The 26,406-nt window shown below is 38.2% G+C and overlaps 1 protein-coding gene across 5 annotated transcripts in view; it reads left to right on the plus strand.

Annotated features, from left to right (window-relative positions):
- The first annotated feature begins 3,219 nt into the window (after nucleotides 1–3,219).
- LOC124283825 (carboxypeptidase D-like) overlaps nucleotides 3,220–26,406 on the plus strand; it is an 89,526-nt gene continuing 66,339 nt past the window's right edge. For 3 of the 5 annotated variants that reach the window (XR_006900412.1, XM_046719853.1, XM_046719852.1), the window contains exon 1: nucleotides 15,165–15,279. The gene's annotated coding sequence lies outside the window, so the exon portion shown is untranslated. Of the gene's footprint in view, nucleotides 3,293–10,052; nucleotides 10,131–15,164; nucleotides 15,280–17,609; nucleotides 17,775–26,406 lie in introns of those variants that run through there. The other 2 variants (XM_046719850.1, XM_046719851.1) reach the window with 2 other exon arrangements.

Genomic DNA, 26,406 nt, shown 5'->3' on the forward strand with positions numbered 1-26,406 from the left:
GAATTTCCTTTAGGGCAGATTATCATTATAACCGTTATTTATGGCATGGACTATATACCACTGGTCTATTTCTGAAAATAGATATCGGTTGTGCCTAATGTCTGTAGACACTAAAAGATAAGCACTATCTTGAAAACAGCTGCTAATCAGTAATTATCGTTGAATCACTATTTGTCAATTTCCAGTCAATTTCACAAGAGCTAAATCAGGTTTTATGATCTAGATAAATTCAGCACTAAAAGATTACCATGACTGAATAAAAGCAATTTATCAACTTACAATAACACACTTAATGTTACTCAGAAAACGACCACCCACCAGAGTGAGTGAGTGAATAACTTTTTATCCCGTTTTTAGCAAGATTCCAGCAATACCACGGCGGATGACACCAGAAATGGGCGTCAAGCATCGTGACGTTGTGAGGAATCGAACCCGAGTCTTGTGAGGAGTGAAGAGAATATAAGTGAATATTTTCTTAGATTAGAACACAAGGGCCATTTTGTCACACAGGGTCATGACAAGATAAAAAATGAAAAGACAGAAAAATAAAAAGGGTTTTGAAAATTATAAGATTTGTTCACACGAAAGAAATGTTCACGTGTATTTACATGTGTTATAACGTTCACGTGTGTTTACATGTTCGTGTCAATGCTTGGTGTTTCTGAAAACGACATTGAAATCCGCGAGCAAGGCCACTCATGCGGTCTGTGTTTAAAGTAATAGTTGCATGTAGTCAAAAATTGGAACATGTAACTTTACAATTTAACATTTCCCATAAAGAAACTATGCCCACTGTTACCGAATAAAAGACATCGTCTTTATTTTATTTCTGATAAACTTCTAACTCAATCCAGTTTCGAACAATGTTCAAAGTTTCGCTCAGAAACGCCAAGGAAACAGTATATTTGCTGTGAAAATTAAAACTAAAAAAATCAAAGTTTGTTATGAGGGAAGTTTTATTATCAATGTGGGCAGAATGATCGCCAATAATAAACTTCTGAGATTTGCTCATGCGCATGTTAGTGATTCTCAGCTTGTCAGTGCAATACATATGAGTGGGTAGTTTTAGTTTTTTTAACGTCAATTCTAACAGTATTCCACGTATAATTCCACAATGTCAGCTCAGTATGGTCGGAAAACCTGCGGTGATGTACAAGGTCTCAAAGGTTTTAACCTTTACCACTTTGGTCACACCCACACATGACGTAAAAAGAACGTCATTGTTAAGAGAATTTGTGTCGTCATACTTTGTTGATGACGTCATAAATTTGTACATAGAGAATCTCACCCGAGTGTCTTTTGATATCAAATATATCAGCTCGAGTTGATAAACTTACAAATATCCGAGACTTGCCGAGGATATTTTGTACACTTATCAACGAGTGTTGATATACATTGTATTTGATTTCAGAAGACACGAGGGTGAGATTATATGTATTATAACAAATCACTCTTCATTAGTTTTCAATGAAAAACGTACATCTCTGAACACGGCACTGTCATTAGAATTGCACTGTATCGATGTGATAGAATTGTGACGTCATCAAGTTCATGACGTCATAGCATTGCCAGGGCATTGTACCGTATCTACTGTCAAAACGATATCTCCTAGGAAATATCGCCTGTGGAACACAGCTTTGGATGATAAACTGTTTGGGGTTTTTTATTTGATAAATAGAAGGAGGTTGTGTGTTACGCCACACTCACAACCTCAATTATTTACAGACCGTCGCCAAATAGCCGGAATATTGCTGAGTGCGGCGCTAAACAACATCTAACCAAGTACTCCGATATACTTCTCACACACAAATACAATACCGGTGTGTGATATCAGTTCACGTACATTGACATGACATTACCTGATTGGACCCGAGTAGGAAATGTGTAGACGAGACGACTATGCAGTAGTGTAAGATGGGTAGGCTTGTTTGTTGCTTGTTTAATGTCGCACTCGGCAATATTTCTGCAATATGGCGGCAGTCTGTAAATAATCGAATCTGGACCAGACAATACACTGATCAACATCATGAGCATCGATCTACGCAGTTGGGATACTATGTCACGTGTCAACCAAGTCAGCGAGCCTGACCACCCGGTCCCGTTAGTCGCCTCTAACGACAAGGTTACTGAAGACCAATAATTTTTCATAGGTTTCTAAACAACGCATTGCCTTTGGTTCGTTTTTTTTCCTTTTTTTTCTTCATTTTCTGGGGCGGTGGGGTAACCTTGTGGTTAAAGCGTTCTCTCGTCACCTCGAAGACCCGGGTTCGATTCCATACATGATACAATGTGTGAAGCCCATTTCTGGTGATATTGCAGGAATAATGCTAAAGAGAAATTTAGAGCAGAGAATACCCTTACATTAATTTTTTATTATGTCGTAGGTAGTGAGTGAGTGAATTTAGTTTTACGCCGCACTCAGCAATATTCCAGCTATATGGCGGCGGTCTGTAAATAATCGAGTCTGGACAAGACAATCCAGTAATCAACAGCATGAGCATCGATCTGCGGGAACCGATGACATGTGTCAACCAAGTCAGCGAGCCTGACCACCCGATCTCGTTAGTCGCCTCTTACGATAAGCATGGGTTACTGAAGATCAATATTCTAACCTGGACCTTCACGGGTCTATGTCGTAAGTAAATTTGTCGTTTTCCCGTGGCATATCACTAACATCATAATTATAATAATGCCTGCATAAAAAATTATATTGACATCTATTTTGAAAAAATAACCCCCAAACCCCCAAAAACAAACAAACAAACAAACACAAACAAAACAAAACAAACAAAACAAAACAAAACAACAACAAAACAAAACAAAACAAAATAAGAACAACTACAAGATACAAACAACAACAAAAACAAACAACAAAAACAGCAACAAAAAAACAAAACCACCAAAATAACTTCATAAGAACTTTTAGGTAGACCATCTATTGAAAGTCAGTTCCAAGCCGTGGCGAAAGAAAGGCACAATTTGAAGTTGCTCGTAGACTGTCCTTCATCCAAGGTCTGTACATTTCTGTTCTGTGTCTGCTGGTCCTAGTCGAGAATTCCGCTCAACTAAACAGGAAAATACCTGTATATACACTTCCAGTCAATCAGAAGAGTATGAACGTATTGAAGAAATAATCATACATTTACTATGAGTTATTGTTGACAGCGGCAGTCAAAGGGAAGTAACTCTCAATTTCTTTGACAATCATGACGATTTCTTAAAAAAGTAGGAAATGGAATTCACAGGATGGTTGAAGGCTCGTGAGAACAGAAAATGCTTGTGGTTCGTTTAGGTAATTGTTGCTAACAACACAGTGGCAGATCTAGTTAATAACTAGGCTCACAGTCACCTCAAACTTTGAAATACATTATGGGACAATGCATAGGTATAATCTGTTTGTGGCCTTCATGAACGATATCCAAAGAAGCATATCGTTATCGCCAGTGGTACTTGTACTATTTTAATCAATCGTACGTAAAATCGTACGTTTCTCTGTTAGGATGTCAAACCAGGCGACACAGTACGAGTAAAAGAACATTGTAAGGAGGTAACGTACATCGTGGCTCAGGTACCTGTAGAATTGACAAATATTTTTTTCAATTTGGACCTAGTTTGTGTCAGCGTAGATACTAATGAGTGAAGTGACTTTGACTGCGTAATAATGGTGACACACCCAAACGGAGGCCCCGACACGAAAGGTACAAATTGAAATGATATATTGACTGACATATTTCTACAGAAGTCCAGTCTGAGGTGTTTTTTTAAAATCACAATTAAACATTTGCTGCAAGTTTTGTTGGAAAATTATTTATGAAATGGTAACATTTCCATATGAAGACCAAGCAAAGTCATAAATATTTACTTTAGGAGTTAGGGTTATACAATTAAATATTCAACTTTTCGAAGTTCAGGGGTGGAAATAACCCATTGCCCGACGTCCGAATCCAGTGTTTTTTCCAGTCAGGCAAGCAAATTCGTATATCATGCTGTTCCAATGTCAAGTTGACATTCCAATGTTAATTATGTTGTTTATCTAAAAAAATCAACAAGAAAATTGGCTGGTGTAGAGGAAAAATTATCAGGGCAAGTGATTTTACATGTGCCACTGTACCAGTGTACACTAGCAATTTTAAAGTTATTTCCACCCCTGAAGTTAGAATCAATTAGTCCATTCTCCTTTTCATGTGTTGTTTGTCCAAATTCTGTGCATAGGGAAAGTGGGCAAATGTAGCATATGTTATATTTGGCATTGGCTGATCCAGAGTGGGGTTCAGGGGTGCGCATCCCCCCTTTTGTCCTGAAAGTTTATTAAATGACCATTAAAACTCTTGTGAAAACGGGTGAAAATGAACTATGCACCCCCTTTCTCAAAAAGCTGTATCCGCCCTGTTTGGGACTACATTTTCTCGGTAAAGTAGAGATTCTAAAGTCATTGTGTATTTGTAGCTTAGGCAGTGAGAGCCATGGCAATTTACACTTGTCATAGAGGTACACAAAAAGAGAGAGTAAGTTTCGTTTTACGACGTTTTTAGCAATATTCCAGCAATATCATGACGGGGGACACCACCAATGGGCTTCACACATTGTACCCAAGTGGGGAATCGAACCCAGGTGTTTGGCATAACGAGCTAACACTTTAACCAGTACTGTAGGCTACCCCACAGCTACACAAAGTACCTGGTGAAGACTACCAGTTGTCTGGCTTTCATTTTGTGTAGGTTAAATGATGTACTTTACTGATGATTCAATAAACAATTGAATTAAATTAGCTTCCTTACATTCAGAGTCTGGGTTTGAATCCCGGATGGGAGTCAACTCCAAGAAGTGTTAGAATCTGTACTTTACTGAGAAGGTGTAAATCCAAATAAATTAAATGTTCACTATAGACAAACTTTATGGGTAACAACTTTTATTTTGTGAATGTACCGTTGTCAAGCAGCAATGTCATATGAAGTGGAGGGGATGTATACTATTCACACTTTGCTAAGGATCAAATCATGGATTCAACAGAAAACTATGATGTGGGGTCAAATTTGGTTTAAATATCTAAGCTTATTGTAAGCATGGATCCTAGGTTTCAGTATGTCACTGCATCTTGTGGATCCCATACCTGCTATTGACTGGTGTTGTTTATTTGTCAATGACTCGTTCCATGATTTGCAAAATGGTTGATTGGTGCCATGAAAACCATTTTCATGGTTACTCATGTATCAAGTGCCTAAGGTTAGATTATAGTGACTATTTGCCTAATGAGGGGTTACCATATTATTATTTATCCAGTTTTATATGGATTCAGTTTCAAATTATAAATCTACATTTAAGTAAAGTTGTGAATTTTTGTGATCCTTAGCAAAGTATGAGTAGTATATATGCTGAATGTAACAAAGAAAACAACATGATTAACATAATTGGCTAGGCAGTAAGCTGATACAGTTGATTGGGCTTGGTATAAACAGAAGAAGATGAAGAAAATTATTATTATATTTTGGGAGTGTCACACACTTTATGAAAGTGTCTGGCCAGCATAGGTGGATTCAGAGGGGGTTGCAGGAGTGCGCATCCCCCTTTTATCCTAAAAGTTTATTAAATGACCATTGAACCTCTTGCGAAAATGAAGTGTGCACCCCACCTTTCACAAGAGTGTGCACTCCCCTTTCTCAAAAAGCTGTATCCGCCCCTGGGCCATCTCTCCCTTTTCAGCTACCCCCTTTGTTTGTACATCTCTGGCTTATCACAATGAACTCACATGTTGTGACATACGGGACGGTGGGGTAGCCTAGTGGTTATAGTGTTTTTTGCTCATCATGCCGAAGACCCGGGTTCGATTCCCCACATGGGTACAATGTGTGAAGCCCATTGCTGGTGTCCCGTGCCATGATGTTGCTGGAATATTGCTAAAAGCGGCGTAAATCCATACTCACTCACTCACTCACTGTGACATACCAGGAACACTAGTCAAAGCAGCTGAAAACCCAACTCACTCACTCACTCAAGGAAAAGTCACTGCCATACAAATGTCGAATTCTGCTGTCTGACATTTTTACAACTGAAAATATCGGGTAAATTTTCCATTGAAAACCAGCTTAGTTTCATTAGAAATACAACTTTCTTACCCCAGTTTAGCAAATGTCATGATAAGAGACACATCTTAAATCAAGATGGTGTGATTGTGTTGGATTTACAACAGTTTAGTAGGTCTGTGACGATAGAGTCCCTCTCCCACTGTGGCGGTAAACATCAATTATCACTCTCAAGAGTGTGTAATATAAATTCTTCAAATTTCCACCATACTACTCTGGAGCTGAATTTCGTGATTAACAAAATATATGTATCTATTAAAATACTTTTGAACTGAAATAAACTTGGTCATAAAATAGTATTTGGTTGAAAAATGTTCTTTATCCATTAGTTTAAAATGTCCAGGGCAGAGTTATCCCCCTTAATATGCAGGTGACCAGGGCCCCGTTTCACAAAGCTCTCGTAAGCCTAAGCTCTCGTAACTTTTCTCGTAGCATTCGTACTTCCTATACTGTAACATTGACTTACGATAGTCGTAGCGCTACGAGAGCTTTGTGAAATGGGGTCCTGGGCCTAGATTTTCAAAGCTCTCTTAGAGCTAAGATAGCCGTAAGTGCCATACATTAACATTAACTTACGACTATCTTAGCGCTAAGAGAGCTTCGAAAATCTAGGCCCTGGTCTCTATTGGTTTGAATCCCTTGGTTCATAAGCACTCAATACATATGAACCTCAACCAAAATAAAAATAAACTTGCAAAGGAAAGTACGAAAATGAAAACAGGATTTGACCCCCAAACACTTTAACAAACATGTTTCTAGGCTTAGAGCAAAAGGTTTAAAACATAAATATGATGCTTGTTTCAAATACACTACCATTGAAAAGCCATTTGCACTGCAATTAATTTCATGATTTTTTATATTTGTCCACCTACCATATCACTGATGAAGTATGATACAACAGTATGAATATTTTTTGAAAAAAAGTAGCTGATAATATTTTAAATAATCAGTGATCAAGTGTGTGGTCTTTAGTGCATTCTTTAGTGTAAGTTGAAACATTTATGTTGTATTGTCCATAAAAAAGAGCAATGCATTATGAACAATGCTCCTCAGCCTAGTGACAGTGTTGTAGTGAGTAAATTTAGTTTTACGCCACACTCAGCAATATTCCACCTATATGGCGGTGGCCTGTAAATAATCGAATCTGGACCAGACAATCCAGTGATTAACAGCGTGAACATCGATCTGCGCAATTGGGAACCGATGACATGTGTCAACCAAGTCAGCGAGCCTGACCACCCGATCCCATTAGTCGCCTCTTACGATAAGCATGGGTTACTGAAGGTTCATTCCAACCCGGACCTTCAGGGGTAGACAGTGTTGTAAGGGGCCTTGGTAAAAACACAGGGTTTTACACAGACTTTTAAAATGGGAGTCATGGTGACTCACAATATTTATTTTTGGGAGTCATTTTCAATATTTGTGAGTCATTAAAATTTTAATATTTCTTTGTGTTTATCATTCTCAGTATGTAACTGTGTATGTCACACCACCAAATGAAACTACAGCATTGTTCAATTCAAACAGCCAGGATTACTGTCTCCTCTGAGTTCTCTGGAACAATCTGACAGCTCTGTAAAAGTCAAACTATCATCGAACAATATCATTTTTTGCTTATCAAATTGATTTTATTGTGAGGGCCACCCATAAAACTTGTGCCAAGCTTGACTCGTATGATAATATTTTGAGAGTCGTTTACAAAATTGTTGCTTCAAATACGCAGGAATCATGCGTCATGTAAAACCCTGAAAACAGTTGTGCTACTGTGTGGTATGAATAAATTCCATTTTGTGTATCTCACTTAGATAAACGACAAGCTAATTCCAAATAAAAAAACTCACTCAGAAGTACTTGTAAATATTTGATTCTAGTGACCATGAATAATGAAATCCTAAAAGGATATGGTTTGATTCACCGAATATGGAGTGAATTGTAACAAAACTAGTATTCATAGCTTCAGACATGTTACATTTGACCTTTTTTCTAAAAGGCTTAGTGTATTCAATAACTGTGTGTCTCTTCTGTTTGGAATTCCTCTAAAGGGTGAAGCCCATTTCTAGTGTCCCCCGCCATGATATTCCTGGAATATTGCTAGAAGCGGCATAAAACTAAACTCACTCACTCCTCTAAAGGGCAATACTGACATGTACAAGCCAATAATGGTAGAAGATCCCAATTTACTTGTATACCAAGATTCCAATAATCATGATAAGAATGTGTATTCTTCCTGCTGCGAAGTCTGGAACCACATCAACTCGGTATCTGGGGTTAGTAGTACCAGACGGTGGTTCACAGCTGGTTATGTTATTTATTGAATGCGTGACTTCATACATTACCTCTCCACGTAAATCAAAGGTTACATGCATCCCGCTTGAGAAAATATACAACTTAATTGTTGTCTGACTGCTACCATATATGACCACAGATAAGCTGTATTTTAAGGACCCCCAAAAGCATTGTATAGAAAGGGGTTGGCTTTTCTAAAGGTTACATTTTCATTGAACTATTTTTCTGGTGGTCATAAAACAACATGTTTTGTTTTGTGTGAACAACCAAGGGAAAACAACCATGTATGTGAAGATGTCAAGGTTGCAGTTCAGCATCACTAGATAAAGATGATTATACCTTTTCTGTTCTGATTTCATGTTCTAAATATGCAGGGATTAAGATTACCCCATTGATATAACAGATATAAATTTGGATGCAGTGATCCATGTCAATTAGCAGACTTTATCAGCCAAAACTGTGTTCCACAGGAGATATTGCTTGTGTGAGATCAAACGATATCTCCTAGGAGATATCGTTTTGACAGTAGATTTTGTACAATGCACTGACAATGCTATGACATCATGAACTTGATGATGTCACAGTGCTATGACATCGATGCACTGTAAGTCTCATGGCAGTATCGTGTTCAGAGATGTACATTTTTTTATTGAAAACTAATGAAGAGTGATTTTTGATGATAAATAGAATCTCGCCCTCCTGTCTTCTGATATCAAATATATCAACACTCGTTGATGAAAGTAAAAATATTAAGGGTGGGTATTGCAGAGAATTTACATATTGCGATATATTGCCATAATTGCGATGCGAGAGCATGTATTGCGATATGTATTGCAATATATTACATGAAGTATTTTTAAACAAAAAACTACTTATAATCGAGTTACTTCTTGATTTATAGAGCAAAAACACAACAAAATCACTAGGCTTGATTAAGCTTTAATAACAACTTTTAATCATGATAAAATACAAATGTGAATAATATTTGGCACAAATGAAACAAGGACATATCCGAACATTTCCGAGTGTTACGAAGTTTTCCGAATGCAAGTGAAAATACCGGTTTTCGATCAGCGTATCGCAATACGTATCGTTTTCATGTCTGAACCGGTAAATACTGGTAAACCGGTTATATTGCGCAGCCCTAAAAAATATCCTCGGCAAACTTTATCAACTTGTGGTGATATATTTGATATCAAAAGACACTTGGGTGAAATTCACTATATATTTTGCTGATTTTTAAAGTAGAACGGGTGAGACTTGTGTTGCATTATCATGCACAACATTGTCACCAATTTTGTAGCATTGTCCTGTTTATTCTGTTAATGGCTCATGTTGTTTTAGTTTGACTTATTTATCTTTTCAAAATTGAATTAAGTATGTTTTTATGATTGTTGAAATACAGTGTGTATATACCTCATATATTAACGCAAAACACATCAAAGTCAGTTCTAAATTATATATATCCCTTTTTTTAAAAATTATTTCTCAGTGTCATCAGTTCAAATAAAACACACACCTCCAGGACTCCAAAGTGGGAAATATGTAATCTTTTTTCAAAGATTTTTTCATGATGTCCTGTTCTGTTCTCCATTATCATTGAGGACCATCAGTATATCATGATAGTGTATATATCAACCATATGTCCTATTGACTGGCTCTCACTGATGATATATTGCTTTACAGCCAAGATGGAGGACAGATAAGAACTAGCTTCTCCTTCTATTGCAAGAAGGAGACTGACAGAAGAAGAGTCAAGTCCAGGTAAGTCACCTGTATCTTCGTTAACCTGCCCAGGTGTGTTGCATGCTTACTATTGTTATACTAGACTGATGATTTTATTGCAAAGATAGAGTCGGTATTCATTTTGTTGTCCCAGATGAGCCTGCTACATACTGTATTCATACCCACTCAACTATGAAGACATGCTGGAAGTCACGTTGTGTTAACTTTTTTTATTTAAAGTATAATCAAATATTAGGATTTAACTGTCAAAAATACTTTAAACCAGTATTAATATTATTTATCAAAGGATGACAGGGAAAGAAATGCCTAAAACAATTCCCACTAGGCCACAGGGCCAGTGAGTGGACAATAATTAGTGGTCCTGTCTGTACTTCACTGGTCCAGACCCGTGAAGATCCGGGTAGAATAGGTCTTCAGCAACCCATGCTTGTCACAAAAGGCTGTCGTAAGAGGCGACTAACGGGATCGGGTGGTCAGGCTCGCTGACTTGGTTGACACTTGTCATCGGTTCCCAATTGCGCAGATCAATGCTCATGCTGTTGATCACTGGATTGTCTTGTCCAGACTTGATTATTTACAGACCTCTGTCATATAGCTTGAATATTGCTGAGTGTGGCGTAAAACTAAACTCACTCACTCACTCACTTCACTGGTCCAAAATAACATCGTAGATTTACTTAACTATCAATACAAAATTCACTGGCCACAAGGACCACTGCAGACTTATTTAGTGGACCAGATGAATTTTTACTAGCAAGGGACCACAGGACGTAAATTTCGCACACTGGATAATTGCCCTTTCCAAAGGTGACTCTTTAGGTAACTTTGCCAGCCATGCTCCATTTACCATTGAGTTTCTACTCGTTTTTCATCATTCTCTCTGGGTATTGCTAGTTTTTTATTTATTCAACCTGTATTTGGGGGTGGGTGGGATAACCTAGTGATTAAAGCGATCGTGCAAGTTTTAGTGAATTCGAGCGAATTCTTTCAATTGAAATAAAAGTTTTAGGTGACTACTGTTGGCATTTGTTTTTTCTGCTGCCCAAGTGTGTCACATGTCACATGTCACATCTCACATGAGTATAGATTGATAGTGCTAAAGAATAAGCATGTAACTGTGACACATGTCAAATTGCCATTTTATTGCAAATTCACTGCAGCATGTTTCAGGCATAAGTGATATCAACATTCAGTCAATAAATGCAGATATTTAGAGACATACAGGTATGCATATGGAAAAGACTACATTTGGTGCTTACAAACAGCGGTGTGGGTTTTACGTTCACCTTCCAAACTAGGAGTCGAGAAGACCCCAGTAACTAATTTCAAGGGATTTTCAAGGTCAGTTAAGATATGGCATGGTGTAATTCACTGTACTGATGATTGAATAATTATTTTAATTACAGGAACTTTATATTTTTTGTCAAGAATTTAGTAATTGAATATTAATGTTTGTCCCTTGGGTGCAATACGTATATTTTTCTGGGTCCATATTTGTGTGTACTGGACATACATTTCTGCTTCGCGTAAAAACCTGAGTGTTGATTTAATTTTTGTGTGCATTTACCTCTTTCACGCATATTTGTATGAACCCTAAAATCAGTAGAGTAATGGTGACTTCTTGGGTGTATTTCATGCAAATACACAGATTATTTCGAGCTGAACTAGTGTCTGTGGAGATAATGCCCTTTAGAAAATGGTCAAATGTAACAGGTGATATATTTGACCCCTTTCCAAGGCATTGTTTATTCATATGTACCCTTCTGTTTTAATCTGATGACATGCACCATGCAATGGCCAAGCAAACTCTGATACAGTACCTGAATCACACCCAGGGACCATTGTCAGCTGAAGCCATGAAAAGATTAAAAAAATATCAAGCAGATGATACAAAACATATAATGCCCCCAGCACACATTTCTCGAAGCTTGAAGACTGACTTGCTGTGATATAAATGGCATACTGCATATCATGATCTAATTTAGATTTTCAGAAATAGTTATTGACAATGTCTTGCTCAGTGTCTTACATCATCGGTGTAACAATGTACCTTGAAGGTGCTTCGTTTCCTGATTTATGGCTGTGATTATCATGATGAACACTGATTGTGACGAGCATTGCAGCATTACTTACTGAAAGCTGTCATATGTATTTCAGATCAGTGGGTCAGCTGTCTGTCTGACAGTTATTCTGGTAGACATTAGGGACAGGACATGAACACTATATTTAACACTGTCAGTACAGGGAGGCTAGAGCTGTGGGGTGTCAGGCTAGAGTCTAGATCCTCAGAATAGCACTAAGTCAGGGATAGAAATACTTTTTTTCTAAGTGTGACTTAGGGCACCAGGCAAATATTTTAGGTGTGCCTTCCAGAAATCAAGTTTGCCCACATGTTTTTAGAACAAATGACTGTAGCAATGATGATGATCTTTGGAATTGTTTTGTTAGTAAACAACAAATGTAACCTGTTTTCTGCTATCACTGATATGTCTTCTGTTTAAGATGGCTTTCTTAAGGTTCATTTGTTCTGCTTTCCCAACACCTTTAATAGCTAAGAAATTTGTGTCAGGTTCACTTATATCTAACATACACAATTTCCTCTTCAATAACAAAACTATCAGTACTCACAACACTCTAAATGGAAAAACAACCAGATTTCTTTACATCATCCATCATAATTCCAGTGATTTTCTGCTCAATAAAGTCAATAAATGTCTTTGCTTATTTGTCATTTGAGTAAGTGTTTTGTTTTGGGGATTAAATGACTAAAGGTGAGTTATGTCTCTAAAAATTAGGTGTGCCATAAGGGCACTGAGAACATTTTTTATCCGTGCCATTTCAATATTTACCGTGCCATGGCACGCTAATATATGGGGTATTTCAAACCCTGCACTTAGTCACTGAGTATATATAATTTCGCTAGAAACAAGGAACTGCATTTAAACCAAAAAGGAGCCCCAGTGAGGTGGGAGATAAAGGACCTAAGGAAAGTTTAGAATTGCTCTGTTTATACCGATTTTATTTGCATGAATTCTATGTGAATTTGACAAGAGGCAGGAAGCAATAGAAACCAAAACTAATATCAAGGTTGATTTGCAGCCAATTTCCTGTTTTCATTCAAACCGCATTTTCATATCATGTCTTTTTTGTCATTATCTCATTTTTATTGTATTTCATACTTGTTATATTAACATTTTGTATAATATCCTATTTCTTATTATCTCGTACTGCATACCGTGTATTAAGTGCCTTGAGTACTCACTTAGATAAACATCTCTATACATTTATTGTGATATTAATATGATATCAGGAAGGAAATGTCTGTCTTTTAGCTGAAAACAGGATGAATCATATCATGTTTTCAAAAAATAGTTTGTTGCTCTTACTGGGCCTGACTGGACATAAATTGCTCTAATGTATTGTCTCTGAAAATATATTTTTGATACAAACAAAGGACTCCATTTAAACTGAAAAGGAGCCCCAGAAATATGGTCAGTTTGGAACATGCAGAAAATCTAGAGATGCATCAGAGCCAGTATGACAGAAAGGGCTGGAGAGGGGTGGGTGGGGGGGTGGGGACTAATATGGTTGAGGGACTGTGAGACAAACTGCCAGGTCTCCAGCACCATATGGTGGTCTTGAGAGGTGACTTAATGGATTGTGTGGTTCAATATAAACACGATCTCATAAGGGACCATTTTAAAAGTTCAATGTAGCATAGAGGAATGATTTCTTTATGTTTTGAGGCATATATCTCCTACCCCCCAAAAAACTTACTTCTGAAAAATGTTGAATTCCTTGTCTTTTTTAGCCACAAACAATGTTTTTGAACCCATGATCAATGTATTGTTACAGAACTTGAAGACTACAGGGCCATTTAATTATATCATTTCTCAAGTGAAATGTTCTTGAGCACTTGCTCTGGGCCCAGTAATCTTATAGGATATGTTTAACCCATGACTGGTTTTACTTAGCAACTGTGTGTAAGTATCATCGCATGCCATTGTACCATTATTTTATTACATGCCCATGTAAGATACTGCAGTGTAATATTTTTACAGCACTATTCCACTAGTGTAATACTGCAAAACATATGACGTCACAATGCTAATACCTCACAATGGTATTAGACCTTGCTTGACTCGGGGAAAGCTGAGAGTTATCATACTGTAGGCACTTTATGTTGGACAGCTATAAACAGAATACAAAACTTGCTTCCGTTAAATACCATTTTTGTTAAACTTGTGAAAGATATAGTATCAAAACTTGCTTTCACTCGTTTGATACCAAATCATTAACTCATTTAATAAAAATGGTATTACACGGAAAGTCGTTTAGTATCCTCTGTGTACTAGTGTTGGGAATTGGTTAATATCTCATAATTGATGATTGGTTCATTACAACCGATCAATCATCGAAAATAATTGGTTAGCGTCATTTATGAAATTTGTTAATGCACATAAAAATAAGGAAAAAACATGTCGTTCTTTTGGAGCATTTTGGCAAAATTTCACATCTTTGAAGGATGACTAGTATGTTAGGAACATAAATTTCTTAGAGCCTTTAAGATAAATTCAATCATGACTTGAAACGAGCTTGTAGTGCTTACAAAATGTAACAGACAAAACCAACCATGTGAAATATATTGTTAATGAAAACAAGTGTTCCAAATTTGGTTGTGTTCGATTATGAGAAATTATGATCGATTGCTTGGTCGTTTAGTCAGTACGACCAATCTTCGATTATTTCAATTAATCGGACCACCACTACTATGTACACCATAGCATGTCCATAATCTCTTAACACAGAAACAGACCAATATTGCAATATTTCATTCCAGTATTAACTAAACACACATTCAACAAAGCAAACACTGAACATCTCCCTTTGACCTTCAAGGAATGATACCACACAGTTTCTAATAATGAGGTGGATGACCATGGTATAAAGAGGCTGTCCCATACTGATGTAGGTGTGCTGTTCCTAGTTGCAACGTGTGTGAATGACAGGTGTGAGAGATTCCTACAACTGATTGCTGCTTGATGGACACAACAGCCGCTGATTGACTGATCACTGCACTTCAGTGTCTATGTGTGGGCTAAACCAGTGGGAAATCCGATATCTTCAGCATTCTACAGTAATGGGTTTCTGATCCCTGAAATTGCAAGTAAGTATCTGTTTATGCTTGGCAATATTTTCATATTATCTGAGGATTTGAGACATGAGTTATGATTTGCCAATTAGAGATTGGATCGGGTGATCTTCAGACCGGACTAAACGGATGCCATGCATGGCTTGTGATGCTTAATCTGTAGAAAGTTTTAAAGATGTTCCTGGCCTGCTTGGATTCCATCTTATGAAGAGTACATGTATTTGTTTGTAAGGTTACATCAACCTGTTCCTGTAGCGACTTCCAGATACATTCCATTTTCCAAGACCTAGATGAGACGTTTTCGGCTGTACACCCCCAAGAGAGCTGATAATGCAAATGGATTACATTCATAAGGTTCAACTCTTGAGAATATGCTCTTGGGATATTAATTCTATCTCAAAAGGAATATTGGTTGATAAGGTTATGCCAGCCTGTTAACTTAATGTCTTCCAGATACATTCCATTTGCTAAGTGCTAGTTGAGATGTTTTGGGTTATATGTTCCCCAGGGAGTTGAGAATGTAAATGGCTTCCACACTGATATCCTGTTCCCTGGCCTTCTAATGTTCTGCTCTGTGAGCATACAACTGTATACGTTATGGTATTACTATAAGTTGTGTGAGGTTCAGGTTCACTGTCTATCTTGGAGTGGACCCGTGAATATTGATCTTCAGTAACCAACACTTGTCGTAAGAGGTGACTCACGGAATCGGATGGTCAGGCTCGCTGACTTGGTTGACACATGTCATCGGTTCCCAATTGCGCAGATCAGTGCTCATGCTGTTGATCACTGAATTGTCTGGTCCAGACTCGATTATTTAAAGGCCGCCACCATATAGCTGGAATATTGCTGAGTGCGGCGTAAAACTAAACTCACTCACTCACTGAAACTGAGTAAGGCTGAACTCATCTGAGGCAGGTGGTTTTCTACGTACACATACTGATTATCTCCTACACAGCTTATCATTAGATGGAGAGTTTCAAGCCATCCCTGTCATTTTATCTTGAATGAAATATCTTCAAGGAGAAAATAAAATATAGTACAACAACTATAGAAAGAGATAGGTGGGGGACCCAGAGGTAGAGAGGAGGGACTGACTGTACTACAACTATGGAACATATGTTTTGTATAGGAGAAAACACGCCCCCTCGGTTTTGGTAGAGAATGTAAAACCGAGGGAGGAGGGATTTCCCTCCTTCCAAGGTTTTACATTTTCTACCAAAACCGAGGGGAAGTGTTTTATCTACCATATAAACCGTCCGTGATGGATAATTATAATGTAGATGATCATTTAAGGAAGCTACATAACAATAACTGAAGCGCAAGTAAAATCAATTTAATGACAGTAACTATAAATAGATAATTCAACCCCAAGGACTTTGTTGGCTCGGTGGCTGTGAGGTAGAGCATGCGCTTATTAACGAGATAGATGCGGTTCTAATCCTCCTGGAGGAAACGTTTGCACTTTGAAATTGATCTTGGACAATGTTTTTCAATTGATTTCAAACACTCATATATCATTTGAATGTTGATGTTCATATAGAGTTAGGAAAAAATATTTACAAAATGTAAAACCAGAGAAGAGGTCTTACTTACAAACAGTAAAACCTGGGAAGAGGTCTTACTTACAAAAAGTAAAACCTGAGAGCAAACAAAAAGCTCTAATGCGGTTATTCCGGGAAAACAAGAGATGCTTAATATATAGTGAGAAGCATACTTTAGGTTTATATATTTTGATAACACTTTCTCTGCAAAGTACAGACTCTTGTACTATTGTTGGGTTGAGTCCCACCCGGGATTCGAACCCACACCCTCAGAGTCAGGCACCTATTTACCAGCATACAAAGTCAGCCACCTTACCCGGCTCAGCCACTTGGACTTCCACAAAAGTGGGAGTCGTACAATTAGTAGTTTAGACTGCAGACTTTGTGTACCCTTCTGAAAAGTACAACAAAAGTACAAGAATCTGTACTTTACTAAGAAAGTGTTATCTTAAATATAACATATGTTACCTTTGACCACTTTTAAATTGGTATTGTGTAATCATAGCTTTCGGCCGTGGGAGCATGCCAATTTACACTTTAAACCCACATCCTAACCCCAACCCCATACTCCCTCCCCCAAATGAGGTAAAACCTGATAGCCTACACTGTCACATTCCCCCACCCTCCCTCCCCCAAATGAGCTAAAACCTGATAGCCCACACTGTCACAATCCCCCACCCCCACCCCTCCCCAAATGAGCTAAAACCTGATAGCCCACACTGTCAGAGCCCCCACCCCCACCCTCCCCCAAATGAGCTAAAACCTGATAGCCCACACTGTCACAGAGCCCCCATCCAAACCTCCCCCCAAATGAGTTAACACTAAAGTGCATCACTCAGCCCCCCTCCCGTCATCTAATCCTGTGGTGTGATCAAGCTGGCAATGGACTCTTACATCTCCCAGTCTCTAGACATCCTCTACTGACAGTGGTCTCCTCTTGTATCTACACTCCTCCTCAACTGTCAGGTAGGTTATATTTGTACAGTGTATTAGTTCCTGTCAGCTTCCAAGGATGACTGATGATATGTAATACGTACAACAACTAGAGAAGCATCTCGTGAGGATCAGTGAGTAGCTGTTACTGGAATACTTCTCAGTAGAAACCCAGTTTCTTAGCCTGTTCTTTAAGTGTTCTATGTACAATAGCTTTGAAATATGTAATCTCTGTAACATGTTCTATTTGGGATTACACTTTCTCAGTAAAGTACAGATTCTAGTACGTTTATCGGTGTTGACTCCCATCTGGGATTTGAACCCACACCCAACCCCCCAATGGCACTGGTGCTGTACTTCATTCAGAAGGTATGATCCCAGATATAACTGAAGTTACATCCAACCACTTTCTAAAGGGTATTGTATATTCATATTTAATTCCTCCCCCTTCATACACCCCAATAAGGTTAGGCCTCCTTGTATTGATAAAATACATGTGTTGATGAATTCTGATTGAATACATCAAGCATCACAGGTAATAGAGTGGAGATGTCTCCAGCACCATGTTGTGGTTCTAATGCATGTTTTACAAAAAACTAAATCGGTAGGTTACTTACAAATTTTGGCGATGTAGTAGGCATGTCGTGTTGACATTGGGACATTGCCCATAAAGTCTACCTCTGGTTTGTGTGACCCAAGATTGATGATCATGTATACAGGCTGCAAATATATAGCTGACGATTCTTGAGACAGAATGACAATCAAATATCAGCAAAAATGCAAATCTTTAATTAACCATTTTCATCTACATTATTTAGCTTTAAATATTTTCTTTCATTATTAATAGGCATTGTTATCATTGTCATAGATAACAACTTCTTTGATTAACTAACGTATGGATAACACCTTCTTTGATGTAAAATTATAACAAAGTTTTGGTGGAGATCCTTGTACCCTTGTCACGACTGACTGAATAGTATAAACATGGTACAGAATTCTATGCCTAGTTGAAGGATTAACTGTAACAATTTATAAACTACAGAGTTTGTTTGTTGTTTACACTGCACTCTTAAATATGCCAGCTTTATGACAGCAGTGTGACATAACTCAGTCTGGACCAGACGATCCAGTGATTGATACCATGAGGCTCGATCTAAGCAACTGGGATTGACCCTGTTAGTTGTCTCTTGTGTTGCTGAAGCCCGATTCTTTCCTGGCTCTGCCTGGGTACATACATTATTAATTATCATGAGTTGGTTAAAAAATATCAACAAATTAAACTCACTCACTCATTTGGTGGTCAGTATCTAATGCGAAGAGATGAGCCACAGATTAGACATCAGAAGGGTGTGCACATTTCCTGTCATATCATGGTGGTTTTAAAGCTCTTTGCTATTGAGTTGATAGATTTACTTAAAATATAACAACGTAAGGGTTGTGATCTCTGTTGGTTGATGGACTGTGGAGGCACTACTGGACGGGACCACCTGGACAGCTTCTGGTATTCTTACATGGATTTGTACCCGTTATCTTCACCTGAGTTGACAATAGTCCCTGAACCGAATTATTATCCCCCGCAACGCGTTTTGCGGGGTATTAAAATGGACATTTGTTTTTCCAAAGCATAACTCTAAAACCGAAAGTGTTTCTTCACCAAACTTGGCACATAGATAGATCTGGTGGTGAACTGGTGCCTTTTGGTAGTTTTGGATTTCTGAATAAAATATGTTTTGCGTTTCCATGGCAACAATTTTGGCTTCAACTGAATTTGGTGGTATGAAAACTTTGAAACCTTTCAGTACTCTCCTTCCACTTAGCTATATACACGCCAAAACATTTGACATAATCATAACTCGTAGACATATTCATAAAGAGTATTTTGCCATTGCGGGGGATATTGATGACTTTGTCTTCTTGATTTCTCTACTACCCAACCCTTTCTGCAATGTAAAAGGCCTAAATGAAGCAATCTCCAAGCTCATTGGAGTGTCTTTTCCATCTAAATGTAGGTATTTGTATTTATGAAATTTACAAATTTTCAGAGTGTTACTCTAACAGCAGCACTCTGTCTCTTTGTCTACTGATACATCTGGTGTAATCCTACCTGGGTTGAATGAATCTGCTCTGTAGTAAAAACAATTAGAGTCATGTTGTACATGCTTATCAGCTGATTCTAGACATATGGTTTTTATACTGGGATACATTGATCACTTGAGATAGTGTTTTTTTCTCCAGCCTCTCTACAGCTACTGCAGATGTTTGTGATAAGCATCTTTAGATGTTGGTGGCGAGGAAGAGGTTCACTGACATTAATGTCAGATAAACTTGAAACTCATCTTCCTAATGTTTGTCTTAGTTGTGGTTCACATTTGTTGCCTCATACTGTGGAGATGTTCCTGGTTTCTGTCATAATTCCTTGAGGTTCCCATGTTCCAGAGTCTCAGTCTTGTAGAATCTCAGCATCGACCACACAGCATGTAAATATCCAAACTGAGACAATCTGTTAACCCACAAATATGTATGCAAAATACATAATTCAGTGTCAAACCATTAATAAACATAGAAATGTTATACAATTAACAATTGCGTTGTTAACTAGGTTAACAAATCAATACATGTACATTACTGGAAAGTAAGTTCGATGGCAGTATAAAATGAGTGGTTGTACAACATTCAATGGCAGTATAAAATAGAGTACTACAACATTCAATGGCAGTATGAAATAGAGTAGTACAACATTCAATGGCAGTATGAAATAGAGTGGTTGTACAACATTCCATGGCAGTATGAAATAGAGTAGTACAACATTCAATGGCAGTATAAAATAGAGTAGTACAACATTCAATGGCAGTATGAAATAGAGTGATTGTACAACATTCAATGGTAGTATAAAATAGAGTGGTTGTACAACATTCAATGGCAGTATAAAATAGAGTGGCTGTACAACATTCAATGGCAGTATAAAATAGAGTAGTACAACATTCAATGGCAGTATAAAATAGAGTAGTACAACATTCAATGGCAGTATGAAATAGAGTGGTTGTACAACATTCAATGGCAGTATAAAATAGAGTAGTACAACATTCAATGGCAGTATGAAATAGAGTAGTTGTACAACATTCAATGGCAGTATAAAATAGAGTAGTACAACATTCAATGTCAGTATGAAATAGAGTGGTTGTACAACATTCAATGGCAGTATGAAATAGAGTGGTTGTACAACATTCTATGGCAGTATGAAATAGAAGAGTAGTACAACATTCAATGGCAGTATAAAATAGAGTAGTACAACATTCACTGGCAGTATAAAATAGAAGAGTAGTACAACATTCAATGGCAGTATAAAATAGAAGAGTAGTACAACATTCACTGGCAGCATAAAATAGAGTAGTTGTACAACATTCAATGGTAGTATAAAATAGAGTGGTTGTACAACATTCAATGGCAGTATGAAATAGAGTGGTTGTACAACATTCTATGGCAGTATGAAATAGAAGAGTAGTACAACATTCACTGGCAGTATGAAATAGAAGAGTAGTACAACATTCACTGGCAGTATTATACTGGCATAGCAATTTGGACAAACATGACTGAAGTCTATGAATATAGGCATGACAGCAGACACAGGAAGGAGCAGATGAGTGTCTTGGTGACACAGGATCCTGCTGGCTGATCTGTTGTGGTGGTACAGGATCTGCTGACACTTGGAGGAGAAGTAGAGGTGATACATGAAGCACCGCCAGCATCCTTCATCAGGATGCCATCTCTTCAGACACCCAGACATGGAAGAGGAAGAGGGGAGAAGGGATAAACAGGAGGGATTGAAGTCTTGGGATGGAGGGGCAGATGTAGAGTAAACATTGAAGTCTTGTTGGCAAGGAAGTGGAGAGGAAGTCTTGCTGGCAAGGGTGATGTTGGAAAGGCTGACTGGAGGTGTACTGGCAAACAAGGATAAGTTGGACCAGTGCAGAGAACGCGTTTACGAGAAGTAGGCTGTGCATGGCAATGAGCAAACCCATTTGGTTTGTGAAAGGAAGAGCAGATGTAGGCTAGTGCACATGCATTGCATGACAATGAAATTGATTCCGCGTAGCTGCACACGCCTTGCTCATAAGACTCTCACATCGGTGTAAGCAAGTTGCACTACACTTGATCGCGGACAACCGCAGGACATATTGTTACTAAACAGCTCCTTATGAAAAGTGGGACATCTGTAATGGAGGGGATCAACATTAAGCTGACAGTGACTTGACAGTGTTTACTGATCTATAAGTAAGGAAGCCATTCTGTAGACATTTTTATTGCTGATTTTATGGCAGTGTGAAGCTGAGCTGCTTCCACCTTCTTGCCATAGTCAAGGAGGCAGAAAATCAGGTAGTGGACCACTTAACCAGTAAATATGTGACTTTGTAAGGTAAGGGGTTAAAACGACAAGATGATATCTGTGGGTGTATGGTATGTGATTGTGATAAATAGGGGTCTGTCTTTGGTTCTACAGGAGACATAAAGTACAAGATTTCATCAGTGACAGTATTTTTCTGTTGTGTCTTTTCAACACTATTGCCTTCATTTATCATGAAGTCAAGACATGGTCATATTCTCATATGTTGAGTCGAAACCCGTATAAACCCAAGTGGAAACTGTCTAATGTAATATTTTTTCATCTGAATCTTTGTTTGTGGTCCGAAAGGTTCTTAAGCTTTGAAGAAATGAAGTGAGTCTTTAAGAAGTACCATTTCTTTTCTTAAAAGCAGGGGCGGTGGGGTAGCCTAGAAGTTAAAGTGTTCGCTCGTCACGCCGAAGATCCGGGTTCGATTCCCCACATGGGTACAATGTGTGAAGCCCTTTCCCGATCTCCATAAATGTTGCTGAGAAGATGTTGATTGTTTTGTAAATTGTATTGTTTGTTGTTTTATGCTGTATTCTGCAATATTCCTTCTCTGTGAATACAGTCTATAAGTAAATGTTTCTAGATCAGGCATTGTCTCCAGCGATTGGCTCGATGGACTTTGAGCTCTGTAATTGGGATACTATGACCCACATCCACTAAGCCACTGAGTCTGACCCCCTGATGCAGCACTGGTTGCTGAAAACAGCTCTAACCTGGATTTCTTCATTGGTTAATACATGTAGGTTCCAGTTTTCTCAAGCTACAGTTAAGTTAGGATGACATACTATGGCATTGCTTGATGACATGGCTAGGCTACAATGACATGGTATGACATGACATGATGTGATGACATGGTTAGGCTACAATGACATGGTATGGCATGATGTGATGACATGGTGTGACATGATGTGAGGACATGGTTAGGCTATGATGACATGATATGACATGATGTGATGACATGGTTAGGCTATGATGACATGGTATGACATGATGTGATGACATGGTTTGGTTATGATGACATGTTATGACATTGCTTGATGACATGGCTAGACTAAATGACATGGTGTGACATGATGTGATGACATGGTTAGGCTATGATGACATGGTATGACATGATGTGATGACATGGTTAGGCTATGATGACATGGTATGACATGATGTGATGACATGGTTAGGCTACAATGACATGGTATGACATGATGTGATGACATGGTTAGGCTATGATGACATGATATGACATGATGTGATGACATGGTTAGGCTACAATGATGTGTATGACATGATGTGATGACATGGTTAGGCATGATGACATGGTATGACATGATGTGATGACATGGTATGGCATGGTATGACATGATGTGATGACATAGTATGACATGATGTGATGACATGATGTGATGACATGATGTGATGACATGATGTGATGACATGGTTAGGCATGATGACATGGTATGACATGATGTGATGACATGGTATGGCATGGTATGACATGATGTGATGACATGGTATGACATGATGTGATGACATGGTTAGGCTATGATTACATGGTAGGACAAGGCATGATGGCATGGTTAGACTTCAGTGACACATGGTATGACATGATGTGATGATATGGTTGGCCATGTGATGACATGTGATGACATGATGTGATGACATGGTTAGGCATGATGTGATGACATGATTAGGCTATGATGACATGGTATGACATGATGTGATGGCATGGCTTCTCATTATGTGATGACATGGTTAGGCTACAATGACATGGTATGACATGATGTGATGACATGGTTAGGCTATGATGACATGGTATGACATGATGTGATGACATGGTTAGGCATGATGTGATGACATGATTAGGCTATGATGACATGGTATGACAAGATGTGATGACATGGTTTTGCATGATGTGATGACATGATTAGGCTACAATGACATGGTATGACATGATGTGATGACATGGTTAGGCATGATGACATGGTATGACATGATGTGATGACATGGTATGACATGATGTGATGACATGGTATGACATGATGTGATGACATGGTTAGAGCTATGATTACATGGTAGGACATGATGTGATGACATGGTTTGACTGATATGATAACTTGGTTTAGCTATGATGGCATGATGTAGTAACCTGCGTTTGAACTATAATTCCTGGTAGGACAAGATGTGATGACATGGTTTGGCATGATGTGATGACATGATTAGACTATGATTACATGGTAGGACATGATGTGATGACATGGTTAGGCATGATGACATGGTATGACATGATGTGATGACATGGTATGACATGATGTGATGACATGGTATGACATGATGTGAAATGACATGGTTAGAGCTATGATTACATGGCGGACATGATGTGATGACATGGTTTGACTGATATGATAACTTGGTTTAGCTATGATGACATGGTATGGCATGATGTGATGACATGATGTGATGACATGATGTGATGACATGATTAGGCTACAATGACATGGTATGACATGACATGATGTGATGACATGGTGTGACATGATGTGAGGACATGGTTAGGCTATGATGACATGATATGACATGATGTGATGACATGATGTGATGATATGATGATGACATATTTAGATGACATGACATGATGACACAGACATATATACATATATGACATGATGACATGACATGACATGACATGTACATGACATGATGATGATGACATGATATTATGAGATGACAGACATGATGACGATGACATAGACAGACATGACATGACATGACATGACATGACATGAGACATGATGACATACATGATGACATGATGATAGACAAGACATGATGCATGATACATGACATGATATGCATGATGACAGATGACAGGACATATAGAGAGGACATGACATGATAGGACATGGAGGAAGGATATATGGATGACATGATATGGACATGACATGACATGACACAGCATGGAGGACATGAATGACACGATGATAGATGACATGATATGATATGATATACATGATTATGGATATATACACATGGACATGAGCATGATATGACACAGACATGACAGGATGACATAGACATGGATGGACAGGATGAGGACATGATGGACAGATATGACATGACATGACATGAATGGTTCCTCTTAATTTTATGTACAGGAGCTACTCCCACAGCAAAAATAACAAGGTTTCCAGTTTTCTGGAAACCTACCTGAAACTCGGTAATATGAGAATCATGTTGGTTTCTGCTCACGGAAACTATGATTGTTGGTTTCCGTCTGTTTCCTTTTGCTGAAACTAACAAGGTTAGTTTCAGCGACTGGAAACTGCCGGAAACCAACAAGGTTAGTTTCAGCGACTGGAAACTGCCGGAAACCAACAAGGTTAGTTTCAGTGACTGGAAACTGCCGGAAACCAACAAGGTTAGTTTCAGTGACTGGAAAGTTTCAGTGACTGGAAACTGCCGGAAACCAACAAGGTTAGTTTCGACTGGAAACTGCGGAAACCAACAAGTGAGTGACTGGAAACTGCGGAAACCAACAAGGTTAGTTTCAGCGACTGGAAACTGCCGGAAACCAACAAGGTTAGTTTCAGTGACTGGAAACTGCCGGAAACCAACAAGGTTAGTTTCAGCGACTGGAAACTGCCGGAAACCAACAAGGTTAGTTTCAGTGACTGGAAACTGCCGGAAACCAACAAAGTTAGTTTCCAGAAATGGAAACTTACAGTAAAGTATCATAAAGCAACTGGAAACCATCATTGATGGGAACTTGTATGAAACGAACATAGAGGAAATTACTTTGTCTCAATATATACCAGTATATACAGCATATATCCAGAAACCTACATTAACCTACGTTAAACTGTCTATGTATCACATGTATAATGGTTTCAGTTTAGTGATCTCTGTGTTTCTGTACACCAGAATTCAAATAAAAGATATTCTCACATGAAACAAGATTAATTTCATTAAAAGTTAAACCTACTTGAAAGAATATTGAAACTTAAGATTCTACTTTGTCTGCTTTACGTTTTGTTAGGTAAACTTACAGATACCTTAAAATTACTGAGGAACCGGATCCACTCTATCTGAATATACACTTTTATGAGAATCAGTTGTGTCTGTCATGGTAAGTAAAGTAGTTGGGTTGTGATACCCCAGATGTCTAAGGTGCTTCAATTTATATGTAGATTTGTGTTTCCTTCTTTGTCCAGCTAGGATTCCATCAAACCTGTGTGTTTTTAGTTGCTCTAATATGATTTGCATGCCATAATACAAGTGACATGC

This window comes from Haliotis rubra, unplaced genomic scaffold, assembly GCF_003918875.1.
Source record: "Haliotis rubra isolate DU_JTF1 unplaced genomic scaffold, ASM391887v1 Scf322, whole genome shotgun sequence".
NCBI lineage: Eukaryota > Metazoa > Mollusca > Gastropoda > Lepetellida > Haliotidae > Haliotis > Haliotis rubra.